At 44.9% G+C, this 9,938-nt stretch overlaps 1 long non-coding RNA gene across 1 annotated transcript; it reads left to right on the top strand.

Moving 5' to 3' along the window:
• Nucleotides 1–6,258: 6,258 nt before the first annotated feature.
• Nucleotides 6,259–9,366, top strand: LOC121136990. The gene is made up of 2 exons (XR_005874198.1): nucleotides 6,259–6,694; nucleotides 7,040–9,366. It is a non-coding gene; the product is annotated as an uncharacterized LOC121136990 (long non-coding RNA).
• Nucleotides 9,367–9,938: the final 572 nt, after the last annotated feature.

Here is a 9,938-nt window from a genome sequence, read left to right as displayed (position 1 = left end):
AGTGAGACATAGGGAGTGCTAGCAAATACAGCTGGGAGGGAATAGCATATTAAATCTGGGCTATCACTGAACATGAGAAAAACTTAGTTTGTAGGTAGTCCCTTTACAAATATGGAGAACAGAATGAATAATGCTGTAGTTTAGAGTCCTCGGTGGCCTGATTTACACATCATGATTCCTGTGCTTGCTTACCTTGTGAATAAATCCTTTCTTGAAGTTTTCCACTTGGCTTGAAATGTTTCCTAGAAATATTCAGGCACTGTAGCAAGAACATTATTCTGTTTGGGTCTAACTCACTGAAATGCATCCTTCTCTTTCAATTCTTAAGAGAAAATTAATTTTGTTCTAAGTGTTTTTTAATTGCTGCTAACTTTCAAGAAACTGAGAATCATGTAAATGAAGAGACAGGTGCACTATGAAAACTATTGCAATACACGGGTCACCCCCACTTATAAATCAAGAATATCCTGGAAGTTTCTTAATGAGTTGGTACTGAGAATTCTGAGTACTTTTTCTGCAGGAACACAGAGTGAACACTGGCTGATTTTCTAAATCCAGAGGGAAAGCTCTCCATACTGTAAACATTGACAAATTGTTCTTTTAGAATATTGTCCTTAAAGTGGAATCCACAGACTGCATGGGACCCCTGGGCACTCTTGAGCAGGCTTCAAGGATGAGTCCATTTTCATAGTCATCTTCAGGTATCACGGGCTTTTTCACTGCATGGACACTTGACTGCTGGTCAAAAGTTGTAAAGGAAAAAGCCACAGCTGAGGAACTTGGCCTCTGCGGGAAGCATCCACCATCCTCAACTGTTTCACAGGCATCAGGAACCGGCTAGTTGGCTGTTGACATTCCCACAGAGAAGGAGGGTTTAGGAAGGGCACTGGAGGGATCTTTGCCTGGGATTCCAGCAACTCTTCTCAGCCCTTTGTGCACAACTTTTCTCTAATAGTCCACACCCTTTCTGGTTCTAGAGCACACAGGCCTGGGCGGGGGAAGTGGGTTGAAGTGACACTCCATCTAGGCAGCTATGTTACAAGAAAGGGAGCCTCCATGCTGTGTGAAAACAGCAGAGTGGCTGCTTTGGACTAACACTTGAACATGGAAACAGCTCCACACCATGCTCTGTAAATAAGCCCAATAAACTCATTGGCCCACCAGGTTGGACTTTGGTGGGATTGAACTTTGATTACCCTTTAGACCTTGTAATAAAATAGATGTTGTTTAAGTCTTCCCAGAGAAGAAATCTTGGAACACCATTGATTCCTTAGCCCAAATCCGAGTGACAGCATAATCCTGATTTAAAGACGAGTGAATTCAGAATTCACGATGCAGCTAATCTATGAAAATTATCCCTTATTAAATTTTGGTAGAAAAACAAAGAATACTCATAATTATTTGAAAGTACTACTAAATGACATCTCTGGAAAAGCTAGGATTTCTTCAAAATTCAACCACATGCATGAACTTGCGTAAGCTGAGGGCAGATGCCTTCTAGTTCAGTCATTAATTTCCATAAAAGACAAGAAATCAACTTTTGCTACATTATGTTTTATGAGTGTGATGGTCAATCTCAATTGTCAACTTGATGAGATCTAGTTGTAAAACAGGCCATTGGGCAGGCCAGTGGGAAGACTTGTTCACCATGAACAGCAACATTCCCTGGGTCCAGACCCTGGACTGGATAATAAGTAGACAGTGAGTTGAGTACAAGCCTAGCCACTATTGCTCTCTGCTTCTTGACAGTGGATGCAAAGTGACCATTTGCATCAAACTCCTGATGCTGTGACTTCCTCACCAAGGAAGACTGCTCCCTTTAACCCTGAGGCAAAATAAATCGTTTTTTTGATGGCATCATACTGAAGTTATCTAGGGTTGCAGAATGGCATTTTCTTTTCCTGATGATTTAAAGAATTAAAAGGATGGGGAAAAACAACATCTCGGATTCAGCCAGGCTTTCCTGGAAGCAGAAGCATGTGCGTGCGTGCTATATAACGCACAAAGAGACAGACTGCTCAGATGGGAGAGAGACCCAGAGCTGGAATCTGAGTCTAGAAAAATCAGAACTTTTACATGTTTGGGCTTTGTATGGGTTCCCTTTCTTCCCCAGAACTGGCTGGTTTGGGTTATTGTGTGCAACTGTATAATCCACATGGAGAAAGGGAACCCAGTTGGCTTCTGCCACAAGAGCATCCATGGCAGGAGGATGAGGTAGAAAGCCCTACCAAACATTGTCCTCCAGTGATGGGAGGGAGAGCTTACCAAATTTTATCTTGCTTGGGGAAAATAATCAGAAAGTCAGTCATTTTACATGTTTAAGTGAAAAGGTGACCAATCTACCCAGAGCCTATTTTGCTGTCTGTCTAACCTCCCAGTCCCCAGCTCTGTCCCCTAACTTGTTTTTGTCAACGTATTTGATCACAGAAATGGAAAATAAAACTAAGACTATGAGTCATATTGCTTTCCCTTCAAAACATTATTTATGGACTTGCAGGACCCTCTCTGCAAGTGAAAACAATAGGGAAATAAAAGACAAACAACATTCTGAAAAAATGAACAGAAATGCTCTGAGAATGAAGAAAGGTGTGAGTGGAGACCAAAAGGGCCCAGAAAAGCAGAATAACTACTCGTGGAAAACAAGGCAGCTGTCCTAGCCATGGGAGAAATTCACAGCTCTTGAAAGCTCTAATCTAGTGCTAGGATTTGGTCTGAAACTGACTGTTCCATGGCAGGCTACTGTTGGAGAAGTGATCCATTGTACTACTTGAGACATCTCAAACCATAGACGCAGACGCATGGGGCATCTCATGAAGGGACCTACTGTTTGGGACTGAGCTTCTCTGGAAGCTCATCACATTTAAGGTCCCTTATTTTTGTCATTACTGTGACCAAATACAAGACAATAGGCAACATATAAAAGGTGAGATTTAAATTCATCATCTTTGTTTTCACTGCACACCCTCCAAGTAGCTCAGTTTCAAGCAATCGGCCTCTTGCCTGCCACAGACTTTAAATGAGAGACTGTCATGTGTTGTTTGGAGCTATTTCCTCCGGACATAGCCTCATGGCATCTTGGGCATTGCCCCAGCAGCCATAGCAATTAGATCAGAACAATACAGTGGTAGCCAGGCAGATAACAATAGTAATGGAGTGATTCACACCCCTCAGAGTGCAGAAGAAGGGAGGGTCAAATGCCACTGATGGATCTCCTCCTACCCAAGGTACACACGCTCTTAGGAAATTATAGAATAAACACAAAGTGGGAAGTTATCTGAAACTGGTAGGAATCCATGATGTGCCTTCCATTATGCCATCAACCATGGTAGGGTGGGACTTTGTAGTAATATAGTTGTTTGGGATCACCCCAGCTCCTGTACATTGTCCCTCATCCATGCTCTGTAATATAATCTAATAAACTCAATGGTCTCATGAAGGTAGACTTGCACCTTGGTGTATCGTTAGTGCCTAATTGAAGCTCAGACTACAAAGGGCACAGCAGTCAATGGTCATGTCCTCAGCAATGAAGAGCAGACCCAATATCTGAAGGTAACTGTGTATAGGTCAGGGAATGGCATCAATTCTAGGGTTATCTCTCTACTGGGTGATATCCTCCTAGCAGGACTGGGAAAGTCAAACCTTTGGTTGAGCAGAACACTCAATTTCTTCAGTTTAAGTCATATATAAAAACATTCTCAAACTGCCATTGAATTTTGGGAATGCACCAGCTCAGAACACAACTGTAAAAGCACATGACAACCAACAACCCTAAAGTTCACCAGCAGAGAGAAGGCCTTTCCCAGTTAGCACACCAGAGCCTTTCTTGGGACCTTTTATACCACTCATTAATCCTGGAGACAACACAGCTGTGGCTTCCAGGAAACAATAGACACCCTGATGTGGCCACTGTTCTCAGAAAACAGTCATTTGAATAGATCTCTGTTGTCTAAAATGCCAATTAGCGGCAAGAACAAAAAGTTAATCAACAAATTCTAGCACTTAGAGCCTGCTCCAAATTTGCCTAAATGTTGATTAACTGCTGTTAATTTCACACAGTAAAGGCCAAGCTATCATTTGTTTCCATCTCTCTCAAAAAAAAGCTTAATCCCTAATTATTTACCAAAAGCATTCATTTATAACCAAGGAATTTTTTAGCTTGGTAGATATTATCATTGTGAATATAAATGGTATATCCAAAAGGTCCAATTACAGGCCAATAGAAATCCTTATTAATTGGAAAGCTGAATCTGGTTGGATACCACAGGATTATCATTCCTGGATTAGGTAGCTGGGGAAGTTGAGTGTACCTCACACCCCCACCATGCTGTCAGATGACATCACAAACCCTGATAGCACTCCTTGAAATACACATTGGTGTTTTTTGCTTCTTGATCATTTTCCTCAAATAGAAACCATGGCAGAGCTATACCCTCTGTTCAGCTGAACTTGAATAATCAGAAAATAACTCTCCTTAAACTTTAACTCTCAGCAGAAGGAAGAAAAAAATTCAGACCAATTTAGAATTTTGTAATAGGCTAAATGTCTAGAGACTAAGAAAGTGAGGAATGGATTATAGACGAGGAAACTGCTTATATCCAGACCAAGTATGCTGGGTAAGGAGAAAGGTTTAAATACAACAAACTATGCAGCCTGCTTAGTAGTTTTCCCCTGTCTATCCCCTCCATTGTACTTTCTAGTGATGGTGAGTTTCTTTGTGTGCTGTTTCTGACATACAACTTGCACCAGGTGGAGGAAGACCATCCAGATTGGCAAGTGTACACTCCTGGGAAGCTGGCATGGCTGTCTATGCACATCGTTTCCACTTTCCCATTCTCCACCATACTTATAGCAGCAATGTAAATAGGACCATGCAAATCAGGGCAGTCCAAGTTAAAGACTCAGGTCACCAGCATGGCACCGGGCTGCACCTCTCTGGTGTCCTATTATAGCATTCCCTGTAATGGGGACTCCAAGACCATGCTAGCAAAAAATCCCATTTTCTGGTCCCTTATTACTGGCCTTCTTTCCACGGTAGCCAACATCTTTGTAGCAAATTATTTTTCTGCTGAGTTGGGTAGAACTATCTGATGTTTTCAAACAAAAATACACTGAAGAACAAGACTTGCTCTTCCACAGTAATTAAATATCGTGTTTCCTCTCAAAGGAATAAAGGATCAACTGAGAACAAGCTCACAAAACTCTGCAACTCCTGGAGAAACGGTTCAAAATGCTGAGGATGCTAGGACCCCAATATAGGATAACCTGTGCTTGCAGGTGTATAATATAGAAAGCACGCCAAGAAAACCCGTGAGTCTTCGTATTGAGAAGCAGAAAGAATGAGGTAGATAAAAGGATAGAAAGGATTTGGTGGAACAAAATGTGAAAGATGACCTCCCAAATCAAATACATGTGACTGCTGTCAGTTATCACCTGCTGTGAGCCTTTTACAAGACCAGCTAGACACAGAAAAGAACCCTGCACACTGGTGTGACATCACCACAGCCCCAACAACACATGTCTGTTACCCACCTGGCTAGCTCAAATGTTGAACACTGTTTTTTTTTTTTGTTTGTTTTTTTGGTTTTTTTTATGTGTGGGATAACATAATATCATTTTATTTAAAAATATTTGTAAGAAAGCCTTTGACTAGACAAGCAATTGTTAAAGGTGGGCGATACAATCACAATCCAGTCAGAGGTGATGCTTCAGTCTGCTGGTGCACCCACAGAATTTCAAGGAAACCCAGCTAGATCACCATCTTCCTTGTCCTTCTGAACATTGGTTTTTATTTGCAAAAGTTCTGAGTTATGTTTGGTTTGTATAGTATACCAGATTTACAGAGGACCAAAGTAATATAATACTGATGATGCTAATAATAGTAATAATAATAATATAAATACAGGGGCAACTTGCATGGCAACAAGCTAGCATTTCTCATACGGGTAAAGTTAAGTGCTTCCAAATGCTTCAACTAACTCGCATTCTGGGAACAGGAATATAAAAACCCCTAAGTGTCTGTTTACCTATTTGAAATCTGTCTAAAAACCAAAAGCTTCAACTAGCATTTATTTAGTTGACATAAAATAACTAGGTGTATGAACCACAGTTTTGCTTTGCGGAAAGATATGGAAACGTCTTGGAAAGGTTAATAATAAAAAGATGCGCGCGCAACTCGCACCAGACGCTGCCACAGACGCCATGCACTCTCAAGGTCAGGCAGGCCTGGCTTTGCGTGCGCGCGCATATTTACATGTGACCGTTGGTAACTGCGTCAGAGACTTGAGGCTAACAGACAGCCCTCCAGCCCCAGCCTTAGTTTCTCTTAACATTTATGCTCCCAACCCAGGCAGACTTGTGGCCCTGGGGCTCAGGAGGCTTGCTGCAGACCATAGCGCAACCTGCCTCAGGTATCCGGCAACCAGCACTGCACACTGTTCCCTTCCCGTAAAACAGATACTCCTACTTCATCAAAGGTCTCATCTCAGATCCTGGTACGAGATGTGACCCTTGCCGCTAGATTTAGCCGGATGTAGCCGTGGTGACCTGTTCTTCTGTTATCAGACTTTCCCCATGGATTCCTCTACAGCACTGAACCACGACTGAACCAGTTGACCAAAGTTGCCCTGTGGACTCCCAATCTCTGGTTCTGAATCCAGGATCAGCGTCACACCATACAGGGCCTCCTGGCCCTCAGGTATGTTGCTCCGCACAGTAAGATGGAGAGGGGGAAAGCCCATTGCATTCTGATCCTCCAGCCTTCAGAAAAGCCCTTTTAATTTTTGTTTGTTTGTTTGTTTGTTTGTTTTACGAGACAGGTTTTCTCTGTATTGTTTTGGAGGCTGTCGGTCCAGCCTGGCCTCGAACTCACAGAGATCCGCTTGCCTCTGCCTCTCGAGTGCTGGGATTAAAGGCGTGCACCACCACTGCCCAGCGAAAAGCCCTTTTAAGCTCACTCCCCCACCAGGAAGCCAGGCAGGCAGCTGGTGACCAGAGAGAGAGATGCCTGGCCTCCCTGACTGTCCATTTCTTTTGTGTGCAGACATGACATCAAGTCCTGACAGTGATCTCATAAGCGTCCGGGAAGACTGCTGGATTCTGGCAAGATCGTCGGGATCTGGAATGAGAGGGGTCGAAATGGACGCCCTCCCTCTCCCTCGCCCCCCAAGGCTTGCCAAGGAGAATCGTAGAAGTTTGAAAGGGCGTCCTGGGTCTTACCTGCTTTCTTCCTGGCCTCCTTACTGAATGTGGTATCGGAGGCCACCTATGGTTCTGCCTTATCAAAAAGGACCTACTACGGTGTAGTGGAAGCAGGAGCAGAAACGCTGCTCTCGAGTCGAGAGAAAGGAAAGCAGTGCCGCGGAAGGGACGGATGTGGCAAGTGCCACAAAGTCCACTCGGTTGCTTTTGTCCCATTAGAGTTCTTTGCTCCTTTCCCAACTTCTCATCTTCCTCCCTGTCCTATAGGCAGAAGGAAGCAAGAGCTCTTACCCAGAGGCAAACATGGGACTTTCCACAAAGCCTCCTGGGGCGCAGAAGAGGCCCACCAAGGAGAACAGATTATCAGGAACCCTGCAACGGTCAGGGCTGGGGGTCGGCCCACCCCTTTGCCCTAACCACCTGTGTTGAAGGTTCTACTCACAACCCTGCTGATCAAGCAATCCCAAATTGGTAAGGCCTGGATGGACCCAGCAGCGTGGCCCTGTTTCAGTTCTAGGAGCTTGCACTGTACACACTGCTGCACTCCCTCCCTCCCGGGGCTCTGCTAGCCCTACTCACAGACAGAGATGCTCAGCTCCTAGTCCCAGCCACTGAGCCCTCTAGCACTGCCCTCTGGTTTGGTAGAGAGCTCCTTTGGGAAGGCAGGTGCCCCCTTCAGGGATTAGAAATTGTCATTCCCCAGACAGGCACTTGTGCCCGGCCCCAGCTCACCAGTGCAGTCTCTCTGGAGATCTGGGGACCGCAGTTTTCCAGTGCCTTTACTCACTCCTTGAGCTCCACCTTCTCATACTTGACCTTTCAGGAAATAGCCCTGGAGCCCAAATCAGATCACAGGTCTTGATGGAAACCTGCTGTGGTCCCACATCCTTCCTGGCCCTTGTCAGATGGCTTCTGTAGCTTCTCCATGCCAAGTGTAGAACCCAGCGGCACTGTCAAACACGGTCTGCCCCACTCCTGGCCGGCCAGTATCGGATTCTCTGTTCTGACAAGAATTACCAAATGAACAATATGAGGGAGCTACTCTTCTTCAACACTAGCTACATGGGCGGGTAGAACTGCCACTTGCAGACAAGAGAGGATCATGTGTATTAAGGGGACACCAGGGACACTAGAGGGCAGGAAGCCAAAGGGAAGCGCTTCCCTTTTCTCGGCCTCAGCCGGTGTGAGGGCCCAGAGAAATCAGAGGGTGGGGACCCAAAGTATCCTGGTGTCCAATGACAAGAGGGAAGGTGAGGACAAAACACCAAGTGGCAGAAGTATGTTTAGGGTCTCTTCAGAAATTGTCAGAAAGTCTGGCCTAATGTAACCCAGTGAGTTGATGTTTATGCTCATCACTTGGGAAAACTGGAAACAACCATAAACTTTTATCTGCTCTGCTGTTCATTTGATCTGAACACGAATCTCTGATTAATGGGCTGGGGCCACATCCAGGCACATTTGGCCAACCTATATTTGAAAGCTACCTAGCTCTTTTCTCTTGGCCTTACCAAGAAATCCAGCATTAGCTTGTGGTAGCATTCCCAACCTTGCCTGCCTTCTCCTAGTACTAGAGTTCCATGACCCCCAAACTGAGCCTGAGAAGCTGTGACAGTTGGGACACTGTTAACTGCTTTTCAAAGTCAAGGAGACTGGGCTGTAGACGGCCTTGCAGTCCATGGCAAACAAGTCTAGTAGCCAGCACAGCAGGTATCACACCTGCTAATGGCATAAGCCTGGTTCTGTTTCTCAGGCCAGAGCAGGCTGGCACTCTGATTCTCTGACAGGAAGCCCAGTGCCCCTTCAGACAATGACCTATATTCAGAAGGTCAGGAAGTGTCAAGACTAGAGCATCTAGTTCCTAGGAAAACATCCTCCAGGGTGCACACAACAGCTCTGTAGAATGAGTCTGCTGAAGAAAGGGTTCAAGATGATCTCGGGGTGCAGATGAGTTTGGTGGGGTACTCAACTGGCATGCAGGAGTCTCTTGGATCACTTCTCACCATTGTTGAAACTGGGTGTAATGATGCATGCCTGTAAATCCTAGCACTCGGGTGATGGAGGCAGGAGGATCAGAAGTTTAAGGTCATCCTCTGCTGCAAAGGAAGTGTGAGGATAGCCAGTAATGCAGGGGACAGAGTCATAAAAGCAAATAAAATGATAACTGAAATAGTTCTGGAGTGAAGACACATTTTTGTTTCTCTTGTGCATGTGTGTGTTCAGGTACATGTGGGTGTATGCACGTGTGAGGATACACGTACATGTGGGTGGGCAGGTGTACATGCTTGTAGAGGGAAGAGGACAACCATGGGTGTTTACCTCAGGCCTCTTTCACTATTTATTTGAGACAAGTTCTTTCTTGACCTGGACCTTCATCATAAAGCCTAGGCCAGCTGGCCTGGGGGCTTCCAGGCATTCACCTGTGTGCCCCCCCCACACACACCACCAACCACCACTATCACTGAAATCTCACAGAGGAGACACCATGCCCAACTTTTTAACATGGATTCTGATAACTGACTTAGGTCTTTCTTGCAAAGCTAAGTGCTTTACCAACTGAAGCATCTCCCTAGCCTCCAATAAGGGATTCATTTTAGTGTTTTAAGACTTAACTTTTAACTATGCAGATGAGTGTGGGTATGTGATTGTTAGTGCAGGTCCTGAAGAGGCCAGAAGACGACATCAGATCACCTGAAGCTGGAGTTACAAGCTGAGTTTGGGTACTAGGAATCAAACTTAGTCTT

The sequence above is a fragment of the Mesocricetus auratus genome, unplaced genomic scaffold (genome assembly GCF_017639785.1).
Source record: "Mesocricetus auratus isolate SY011 unplaced genomic scaffold, BCM_Maur_2.0 Super-Scaffold_100676, whole genome shotgun sequence".
Classification (NCBI taxonomy): Eukaryota; Metazoa; Chordata; class Mammalia; order Rodentia; family Cricetidae; genus Mesocricetus; species Mesocricetus auratus.
This window is presented reverse-complemented; position numbering and strand designations above follow the sequence as displayed.